Below are 11438 nucleotides of genomic sequence, written 5' to 3' on the forward strand. Positions count from 1 at the left end.
CCTGCATCGGTGCTGTGTTACATGCATTGGACCGAGCGAGCAAGTTATATTTCTACTCTTTAAATGAGTAAGCGATGTTGGGAAATATCACTGGCCCCAGAGCCTCAATGATGAAGATGAAGATTATCCTGTTCTAGTTGGAGGAACTGCCATTTGGGATGAGGAATGCCCCAGTCACCCTCCAGCGTGTGGTCAATGACAGACTGGAAGGGTTTGGAGACATCTGGGAAGACTATATAAAGAACATACAGTAGGTCTGGTGCTATACTGTGCCAGATGGGGATGTCAGAGGTGCGGTACCTGGGGCTTCATATGTGGTGGTGGGGGGGTATTCCAAAAGCATGAAGGCCGAGGCAATCCCAGACTGGCCCTACCGCACTCGCCTGTGCCAGCTGCTGGCATTCCTGGGGACCGCTGGGTGCTGCAGACAATTTGCCCCTTACTAAGAAACCACTCCCCAAGACTGTGGCTGGGCTTCTGCATGGGAGTAGGCTATTCCGTCACTGAAATATGCCCCAAAGGCAGCTGCTCTGCTACTGGCACCAAATCACCACAGGGCATGGTTTGTGTCAGACAGATACACTCCTCACATTCATAATGTCCACTGAAGAATGCCGGTGCCGGAGTAATGTTATGTAAGCATTGTAACCATGTCGTCATTAAAACTTTACATACGATGGTAGAACATAATGTTTAAAGTTATAATGCCGACACGGTTAAAATGCTTTAGCTAACATTACTTCTGCGTCGGCATTCTGCTGTCAATATTGCAATATCAATATTTTGGATGTCACCAGCATAAGTGTTGACGATCTAATGACCTCCCCCACCACACACGGGAATAAGTGACATCCTATTGCTGTTATTTCGTGTAAGTGCGGCGAGTGTAATTATTAGAGACTATTGTGTGACAATCTGATGGCAGAAATTTCCATGTACATTAAGCAGCAAATTTAGGGCCTGATTCAGACCCGGTCGCTATCTGAGTACGCTCGCTAGATGCGTATGCAAATTTGTCAAAGTGACGCCATGGGAAGCGATTGCTCGCCAACGCATAAGCACGCCCACCATGTCTTAGAGAAACGGCCACTTTGTGTATGCGTACGCCCAATCGCACAGGCAGAGCCGCCCACTAGCGCACGTCATCTCCAGGAAGTGTATTAAAACATTGGTACATCGAGCACCATCGGATGCAATCGCAGCGCTTGTGGTTGCCTTACCCTACCGCAAGCATTGCGAGGAAATCAGTGTAAAAAAAAGGCAAGTGATGTGTACTATGACGCTGCCTGTTAATTATGCATGCCTCTATAATGGCGTTGAAACACTCTGGCACGCCTGCGTTCTCATCTCCAACCCCCCTTTATTAGTGCCCTGCCCCTGTTACCACCCACAAACGGCCTCTCCTGTCACTCATTACCCTGGGCTGCCTTTGCTGGGTGAGCGAGAGGGATGCGATCGCAGTGTGTAGTTCGCGCACGCACAGAACGAAACGTGCGCATACGCAGAACATCGGGCCACTTGCGAACGCACAGCGCGAGCGGCTCTGAATCAGGCCCTTAAATTTATTTCTTCATGTTGGAGATTACTCAGATTTTCTGTTCCCTCTTGTTGCAGACATAGAAAATATATTATTAACAAAATGTATCGTTAGATCATAGCAGGAGCACTCTGACATCCCCAAATGCCATCACATACCCCAACCCCACTCTGACATCCTCAAATGCCATCACATACCCCACCCCCACTCTGACATCCCCAAATGCCACCACGTACCCCACCCCCACCCTGACATCCCCAAATGCCACCACGTGCTCCACCCCCACTCTGACATCCCCAAATGCCATCACATACCCCACCCCCACTCTGACATCCCCAAATCCCATCACATACCCCACCCCCACTCTGACATCCCCTAATGCCACCCGTACCCCACCCCCACTCTGACATCACCAAATGCCATCACATACCCCACCCCCACTCTGACATCACCAAATGCCATCACATACCCCACCCCCACTCTGACATCCCCAAATGCCATCACGTACCCCACCCCCACTCTGACATCCCCAAATGCCACCACGTACCCCACCCCCACTCTGAGATCCCCAAATGCCACCACGTACCCCACCCCCACTCTGACATCCCCAAATGCCACCAAGTACCCCACCCCCACTCTGACATGCCCAAATGCCATCACATACCCCACCCCCACTCTGACATCTCCAAATGCCATCACGTACCCCTCCACCACTCTGACATCCCCAAATGCCACCACGTACCCCACCCCCACTCTGACATCCCCAAATGCCACCACGTACCCCACCCCCACTCTGATATCCCCAAATGCCATCACATACCCCACCCCCACCCTGACATTCCCAAATGCCATCACATACCCCACCCCCACTCTGACATCCACAAATGTCACCACATACCCCACCCCCACTCTGACATCCCCAAATGCCACCACGTACCCCACCCCCACTCTGACATCCCCAAAATACCACCATGTACCCCAACCCCACTCTGACATCCCCAAATGCCACCACACACCCCACACCCACTCTGACATCCCCAAATGCCACCACATACACCACCCCCACTCTGACATCCCCAAATGCCACCATGTACCCCACCCCCACTCTGACATCCCAAAATGCCACCACGTACCCACCCCCACTCTGACATCCCCAAATGCCACCACATACCCCACCCCCACTCTGACATCCCCAAATGCCACCACATACACCACCCCCACTCTGACATGCCCAAATGCCATCACATACCCCATCCCCACTCTGACATCCCCAAATGTCATCACGTACCCTACCCCCACTCTGACATCCCCAAATGCCAGCACGTACCCCACCCCCACTCTGACATCCCCAAATGCCACCACGTACCCCACCCCCACTCTGACATCCACAAAATACCACCACGTACCCCAACCCCACTCTGACATCCCCAAATGCCACCACACACCCCACCCCCACTCTGACATCCCCAAATGCCACCACATAACCCACCCCCACTCTGACATCCCCAAATGCCACCACGTACCCCACCCCCACTCTGACATCCCCAAATACCACCACGTACCCCACCCCCACTCTGACATCCCCAAATGTCACCACATACCCCACCCCCACTCTGACATCCCCAAATGCCACCACGTACCCCACCCCCACTCTGACATCCCCAAAATACCACCACGTACCCCAACCCCACTCTGACATCCCCAAATGCCACCACACACCCCACACCCACTCTGACATCCCCAAATGCCACCACATACACCACCCCCACTCTGACATCCCCAAATGCCACCACGTACCCCACCCCCACTCTGACATCCCAAAATGCCACCACGTACCCACCCCCACTCTGACATCCCCAAATGCCACCACATAACCCACCCCCACTCTGACATCCCCAAATTGCCACCATATACACCACCCCCACTCTGACATCCCCAAATGCCATCACATACCCCACCCCCACTCTGACATCCCCAAATGCCATCACATACCCCACCCCCACTCTGACATCCTCAAATGCCACCACATACCCCACCCCCACTCTGACATCCCCAATTGCCACCACACACCCCACCCCCACTCTGACATCCCCCAAACGCCACCACACACCCCACCCCCACTCTGACATCCCCAAATGCCACCACATACACCAACCCCACTCTGACATCCCCAAATGCCACCACATACCCCACCCCCACTCTGACATCCCCAAATGCCACCACATACCCCACCCCCACTCTGACATCCCCAAATGCCACCACATACACCCCCCCCACTCTGACATCCTCAAATGCCACCACATACCCCACCCCCACTCTGACATCCCCAAATGCCACCACATACCTCACCCCCACTCTGACATCCCCAAATGCCTCCACGTACCCCACCCCCACTCTGACATCCCCAAATACCACCTCATACCCCACCCCCACTCTGACATCCCCAAATGCCATCACATACCCCACCCCCACTCTGACATCCCCAAATGCCATCACATACCCCACCCACACTCTGACATCCCCAAATGCCACCACATACCCCACCCCAACTCTGACATCCCCAAATGCCACCACATACCCCACCCCCACTCTGACATCCCCAAATGCAACCACATACCCCACCCTCACTCTGACATCCTCAATGTCACCACATGCCTCCACGTACAACCCTAATCTGACATCCTCACATGCCTCCACGTACCACCCTACTCTGAACATCCCCACATGCCTCTACGTACCACCCTACTATGACATCCCACATGCTTCCACGTACCACCCTACTATGACATCCCCACATGCCTCCACGTACCACCCTACTCTGACATCCCCACATGCCTCTACGTACCACCTTACTCTGACATCCCCACATGCTTCCACGTACCACCCTACTCTGACATCCCCACATGCTTCCACGTACCACCCTACTATGACATCCCCACATGCCTCCATGTACCACCCTACTATGACATCCCCACACGCCTCCATGTACCACCCCACTGTGACATCCCCACATGCCTCTATGTACCACCCTACTGTGACATCCCCACATGCCTCTATGTACCACCCTACTGTGACATCCCCACATGCCTCCTCGTACCACCGTACAGTGACATCCCCACATGCCTCCACGTACCACCCCACTATGACATCCCCACATGCCTCCACGTACCACCCCACTCTGACATCCCCACATGCCTCTACGTACCACCCCACTCTGACATCCCCACATGCCTCTATGTACCACCCTACTATGACATCCCCACATGCTTCCACGTACCACCCTACTCTGACATCCCCACATGAACCACATACCACCTTACTATGACATCCCCACATGCTCCACATACCACCCTACTATGACATCCCCACATGCCTCCACATACCCTACTATGACATCCCCACATGCTCCACATACCACCCTACTATGACATCCCCACATGCTCCACATACCACCCTACTATGACATCCCCACATGCATGCCTCCACGTACCACCATACTATGACATCCCCACATGCCTCCACATACCACCCTACTATGACATCCCCACATGCCTCTACGTACCACCCTACTATGACATCCCCACATGCCTCCACGTACCACCCTACTCTGACATCCCCACATGCTCCACATACCACGCTACTATGACATCCCCACATGCTCCATGTACCACCCTACTATGACATCCCCACATGCCTCCATGTACCACCCTACTATGACATCTCCACATGCCTCCACGTACCACCCTACTATAACATCCCCACATGCCTCCATGTACCACCCTACTATGACATCCCCACATGCCTCCATGTACCACCCTACTCTGACATCCCCAAATGCCTCCACGTTCCACCCTATTTTGACATTCCCCACATGCCTCCATGTACCACCCAACTATGACATCCCCATATGCCTCCACGTACCACCCAACTATGAAATCCCCACATGCCTCCACGTACCACCCAACTATGACATCCCAACATGCCTCCACGTACCACCCAACTATGACATCCCAACATGCATCCACGTACCACCCTACTATGACATCCCCACATGCCTCCACGTTCCACCCTACTATGACATCCCCACATGCTTCCACGTAACACCCAACTATGACATCACAACATGCCTCCATGTACCTCCCTACTCTGACATCCCCACATGCCTCTACGTACCACCCAACTGTGACATCCCAACATGCCTCCACGTACCACCCAACTATGACATCCCAACATGCCTCCACATACCACCCAACTATGACATCCCAACATGCCTCCACGTACCACCCTACTCTGACATCCCCACATGCCTCTACGTACCACCCTACTATGACATCCCCACATGCCTCCATGTACCACCCTACTATGACATCTCCACATGCCTCCACGTACCACACTACTATGACATCCCCACATGCCTCCACGTACCACACAACTATGACATCCCAACATGCCTCCATGTACCACCCTACTCTGACATCCCCATATGCCTCCACGTACCACCCTATTTTGTCATCCCCACATGCCTCCATGTACCACCCAACTATGACATCCCCACATGCCTCCACGTACCACCCAACTATGACATCCCCACATGCCTCCACGTACCACCCAACTATGACATCCCAACATGCCTCCACGTACCACTCAACTATGACATCCCACATGCCTCCATGTAACACCCAACTATGACATCCCAACATGCATCCATGTACCACCCTACTATGACATCCCCACATGCCTCCACGTACCACCCAACTCTGACATCCCCACATGCTCCACTTTCCACCCTACTATAACATCCCCACATGCTCCATGTTCCACCCTACTATGACATCCCCACATGCCTCCATGTACCACCCTACTATGACATCTCCACATGCCTCCAAGTACCACCGTACTATGACATCCCCACATGCCTCCACGTACCACCCTACTATGACATCCCCACATGTCTCCATGTACCACCCTACTCTGACATCCCCACATGCCTCCACGTACCACCCTATTTTGTCATTCCCCACATGCCTCCATGTACCACCCAACTATGACATCCCCATATGCCTCCACGTACCACCCAACTATGAAATCCCCACATGCCTCCACGTACCACCCAACTATGACATCCCAACATGCATCCACGTACCACCCAACTATGACATCCCAACATGCCTCCACGTAACACCCAACTATGACATCCCAACATGCATCCACGTACCACCCTACTATGACATCCCCACATGCCTCCACGTTCCACCCTACTATGACATCCCCACATGCCTCCACGTAACACCCAACTATGACATCCCAACATGCCTCCACGTACCACCCTACTCTGACATCCCCACATGCCTCTACGTACCACCCAACTGTGACATCCCAACATGCCTCCACGTACCACCCAACTATGACATCCCAACATGCCTCCACATACCACCCAACTATGACATCCCAACATGCCTCCACGTACCACCCTACTCTGACATCCCCACATGCCTCTACGTACCACCCTACTATGACATCCCCACATGCCTCCATGTACCACCCTACTATGACATCTCCACATGCCTCCACATACCACCCTACTATGACATCCCCACATGCCTCCACGTACCACCCAACTATGACATCCCAACATGCCTCCATGTACCACCCTACTCTGACATCCCCATATGCCTCCACGTACCACCCTATTTTGTCATCCCCACATGCCTCCATGTACCACCCAACTATGACATCCCCACATGCCTCCACGTATCACCCAACTATGACATCCCCACATGCCTCCACGTACCACCCAACTGTGACATCCCAACATGCCTCCACATACCACCCAACTATGACATCCCACATGCCTCCATGTAACACCCAACTATGACATCCCAACATGCCTCCACGTACCACCCTACTCTGACATCCCCACATGCCTCTACGTACCACCCAACTATGACATCCCAACATGCCTCCACGTACCACCCAACTATGACATCCCAACATGCCTCCACGTACCACCCTACTATGACATCCCAACATGCCTCCACGTACCACCCTACTCTGACATCACCACATGCCTCTACGTACCACCCTACTATGACATCCCCAAATGCCTCCACGTACAACCCTACTGTGACATCCCTACATGCTCCATGTACCACCCAACTATGACATCCCCACATGCCTCCATGTACCACCCTACTATGACATCTCCACATGCCTCCACGTACCACCCTACTATGACATCCCCACATGCCTCCACATACCACCCAACTATGACATCCCAACATGCCTCCATGTACCACCCTACTCTGACATCCCCATATGCCTCCACGTACCACCCTATTTTGTCATCCCCACATGCGTCCATGTACCACCCAACTATGACATCCCCACATGCCGCCACGTACCACCCAACTATGACATCCCCACATGCCTCCACGTACCACCCAACTATGACTTCCCACATGCCTCCATGTAACACCCAACTATGACATCCCAACATGCATCCACGTACCACCATACTATGACATCCCCACATGCCTCCACGTACCACCCTACTATGACATCCCCACATGCCTCCACGTAACACCCAACTATGACATTCCATCATGCCTCCACGTACCACCCTACTCTGACATCCCCACATGCCTCTACGTACCACCCAACTATGACATCCCAACATGCCTCCACGTACCACCCAACTATGACATCCCAACATGCCTCCACGTACCACCCAACTATGACATCAAAACATGCCTCCACGTACCACCCTACTCTGACATCCCCACATGCCTCTACGTACCACCCTACTATGACATCCCCTCATGCCTCCATGTACCACCCTACTCTGACATCCCCACATGCCTCTACTTACCACCCTACTATGTCATCCCAACATGCCTCCACGTACCACCCTACTCTGACATCCCCACATGCCTCTACGTACCACCCTACTCTGACATCCCCACATGCTTCCACGTACCACCCTACTCTGACATCCCCACATGCTTCCATGTACAACCCTACTATGACTCCCCACATGCCTCCATGTACCACCCTACTATGGCATCCCCACATGCCTCCATGTACCACCCTACTATGACATCCCCACATGCCTCCACGTACCACCCAACTATGACTTCCCACATGCCTCCATGTAACACCCAACTATGACATCCCAACATGCATCCACGTACCACCATACTATGACATCCCCACATGCCGCCACGTACCACCCAACTATGACATCCCCACATGCCTCCACGTACCACCCAACTATGACTTCCCACATGCCTCCATGTAACACCCAACTATGACATCCCAACATGCATCCACGTACCACCATACTATGACATCCCCACATGCCTCCACGTACCACCCTACTATGACATCCCCACATGCCTCCACGTAACACCCAACTATGACATTCCATCATGCCTCCACGTACCACCCTACTCTGACATCCCCACATGCCTCTACGTACCACCCTACTATGACATCCCCACATGCCTCCACGTACAACCCTACTGTGACATCCCTACATGCTCCATGTACCACCCAACTATGACATCCCCACATGCCTCCATGTACCACCCTACTATGACATCTCCACATGCCTCCACGTACCACCCTACTATGACATCCTCACATGCCTCCACGTACCACCCAACTATGACATCCCAACATGCCTCCATGTACCACCCTACTCTGACATCCCCATATGCCTCCACGTACCACCCTATTTTGTCATCCCCACATGCGTCCATGTACCACCCAACTATGACATCCCCACATGCCGCCATGTACCACCCAACTATGACATCCCCACATGCCTCCACGTTCCACCCAACTATGACATCCCACATGCCTCCATGTAACACCCAACTATGACATCCCAACATGCATCCACGTACCACCATACTATGACATCCCCACATGCCTCCACGTACCACCCTACTATGACATCCCCACATGACTCCACGTAACACCCAACTATGACATTCCAACATGCCTCCACGTTCCACCCTACTCTGACATCCCCACATGCCTCTACGTACCACCCAACTATGACATCCCAACATGCCTCCACGTACCACCCAACTATGACATCCCAACATGCCTCCACGTACCACCCAACTATGACATCCCAACATGCCTCCACGTACCACCCTACTCTGACATCCCCACATGCCTCTACGTTCCACCCTACTATGACATCCCCTCATGCCTCCATGTACCACCCTACTCTGACATCCCCACATGCCTCTACGTACCACCCTACTATGTCATCCCAACATGCCTCCACGTACCACCCTACTCTGACATCCCCACATGCCTCTACGTACCACCCTACTCTGACATCCCCACATGCTTCCACGTACCACCCTACTCTGACATCCCCACATGCTTCCACGTACCACCCTACTATGACATCCCCACATGCCTCCATGTACCACCCTACTATGACATCCCCACATGCCTCCATGTACCACCCTACTCTGACATCCCCACCAGCCTCCACGTACCAACCTACTATGACATCCCCACATGCCTCTACGTACCACCCTATTGTGACATCCCCACTTGCCTCCACGTACCACCCTAATCTGACATCCCCACATGCCTCCTCGTACCACCCTACAATGACATCCACACCTGCCTCCACATACCACCCTACTATGACATCCCCACATGCCTCCACGTACCACCATAATCTGACATCCCAACATGCCTCCACGTACCACCCTACTCTGACATCCCCACATGCCTCTACGTACCACCCTGCTATGACATCCCCACATGCTTCCACGTACCACCCTACTCTGACATCCCCACATGCTTCCACGTACCACCCTACTCTGACATCCCCACATGCTTCCATGTACCACCCTACTATGACATCCCCACATGCCTCCACGTACCACCCTACTCTGACATCCCCACATGCCTCCATGTACCACCCTACTATGACATCCCCACATGCCTCCATGTACCACCCTACTATGACATCCCCACATGCCTCCACATACACCACCCCCACTCTGACATCCCCACATGCCTCCACGTACCACCCTACTATGACATCCCCACATGCCTCCACGTACCACCCTAATCTGACATCCCCACATGCCTCCACGTACCACCCTACTATGACATCCCCACATGCCTCCACATACCACCCTAATCTGACATCCCAACATGCCTCCACGTACCACCCTACTATGACATCCCCACATGTCTCCATGTACCACCCTACACTGACATCCCCACATGCCTCCACGTACCACCCTATTTTGTCATCCCAACATGCCTCCATGTACCACCCAACTATGACATCCCCACATGCCTCCACGTACCACCCAACTATGAAATCCCCACATGCCTCCATGTACCACCCAACTATGTCATCCCAACATGCCTCCACGTACCACCCAACTATGACATCCCAACATGCCTCCACGTAACACCCAACTATGACATCCCAACATGCATCCACGTACCACCCTACTATGACATCCCCACATGCCTCCATGTACCACCCTACTATGACATCCCCACATGCCTCCACGTAACACCCAACTATGACATCCCAACATGCCTCCACGTACCATCCTACTCTGACATCCCCACATGCCTCTACGTACCACCCAACTATGACATCCCAACATGCCTCCACGTACCACCCAACTATGACATCCCAACATGCCTCCACATACCACCCAACTATGACATCCCCACATGCCTCCACGTACCACCCTACTCTGACATCCCCACATGCCTCTACGTACCACCCTACTATGACATCCCAACATGCCTCCATGTACCACCCTACTCTGACATCCCCATATGCCTACACGTACAACCCTATTTTGTCATCCCCACATGCCTCCATGTACCACCCAACTAT

This window comes from Taudactylus pleione, unplaced genomic scaffold (genome assembly GCF_031769625.1).
Source record: "Taudactylus pleione unplaced genomic scaffold, aTauple2 ptg000123l, whole genome shotgun sequence".
NCBI classification, from domain to species: Eukaryota; Metazoa; Chordata; class Amphibia; order Anura; family Myobatrachidae; genus Taudactylus; species Taudactylus pleione.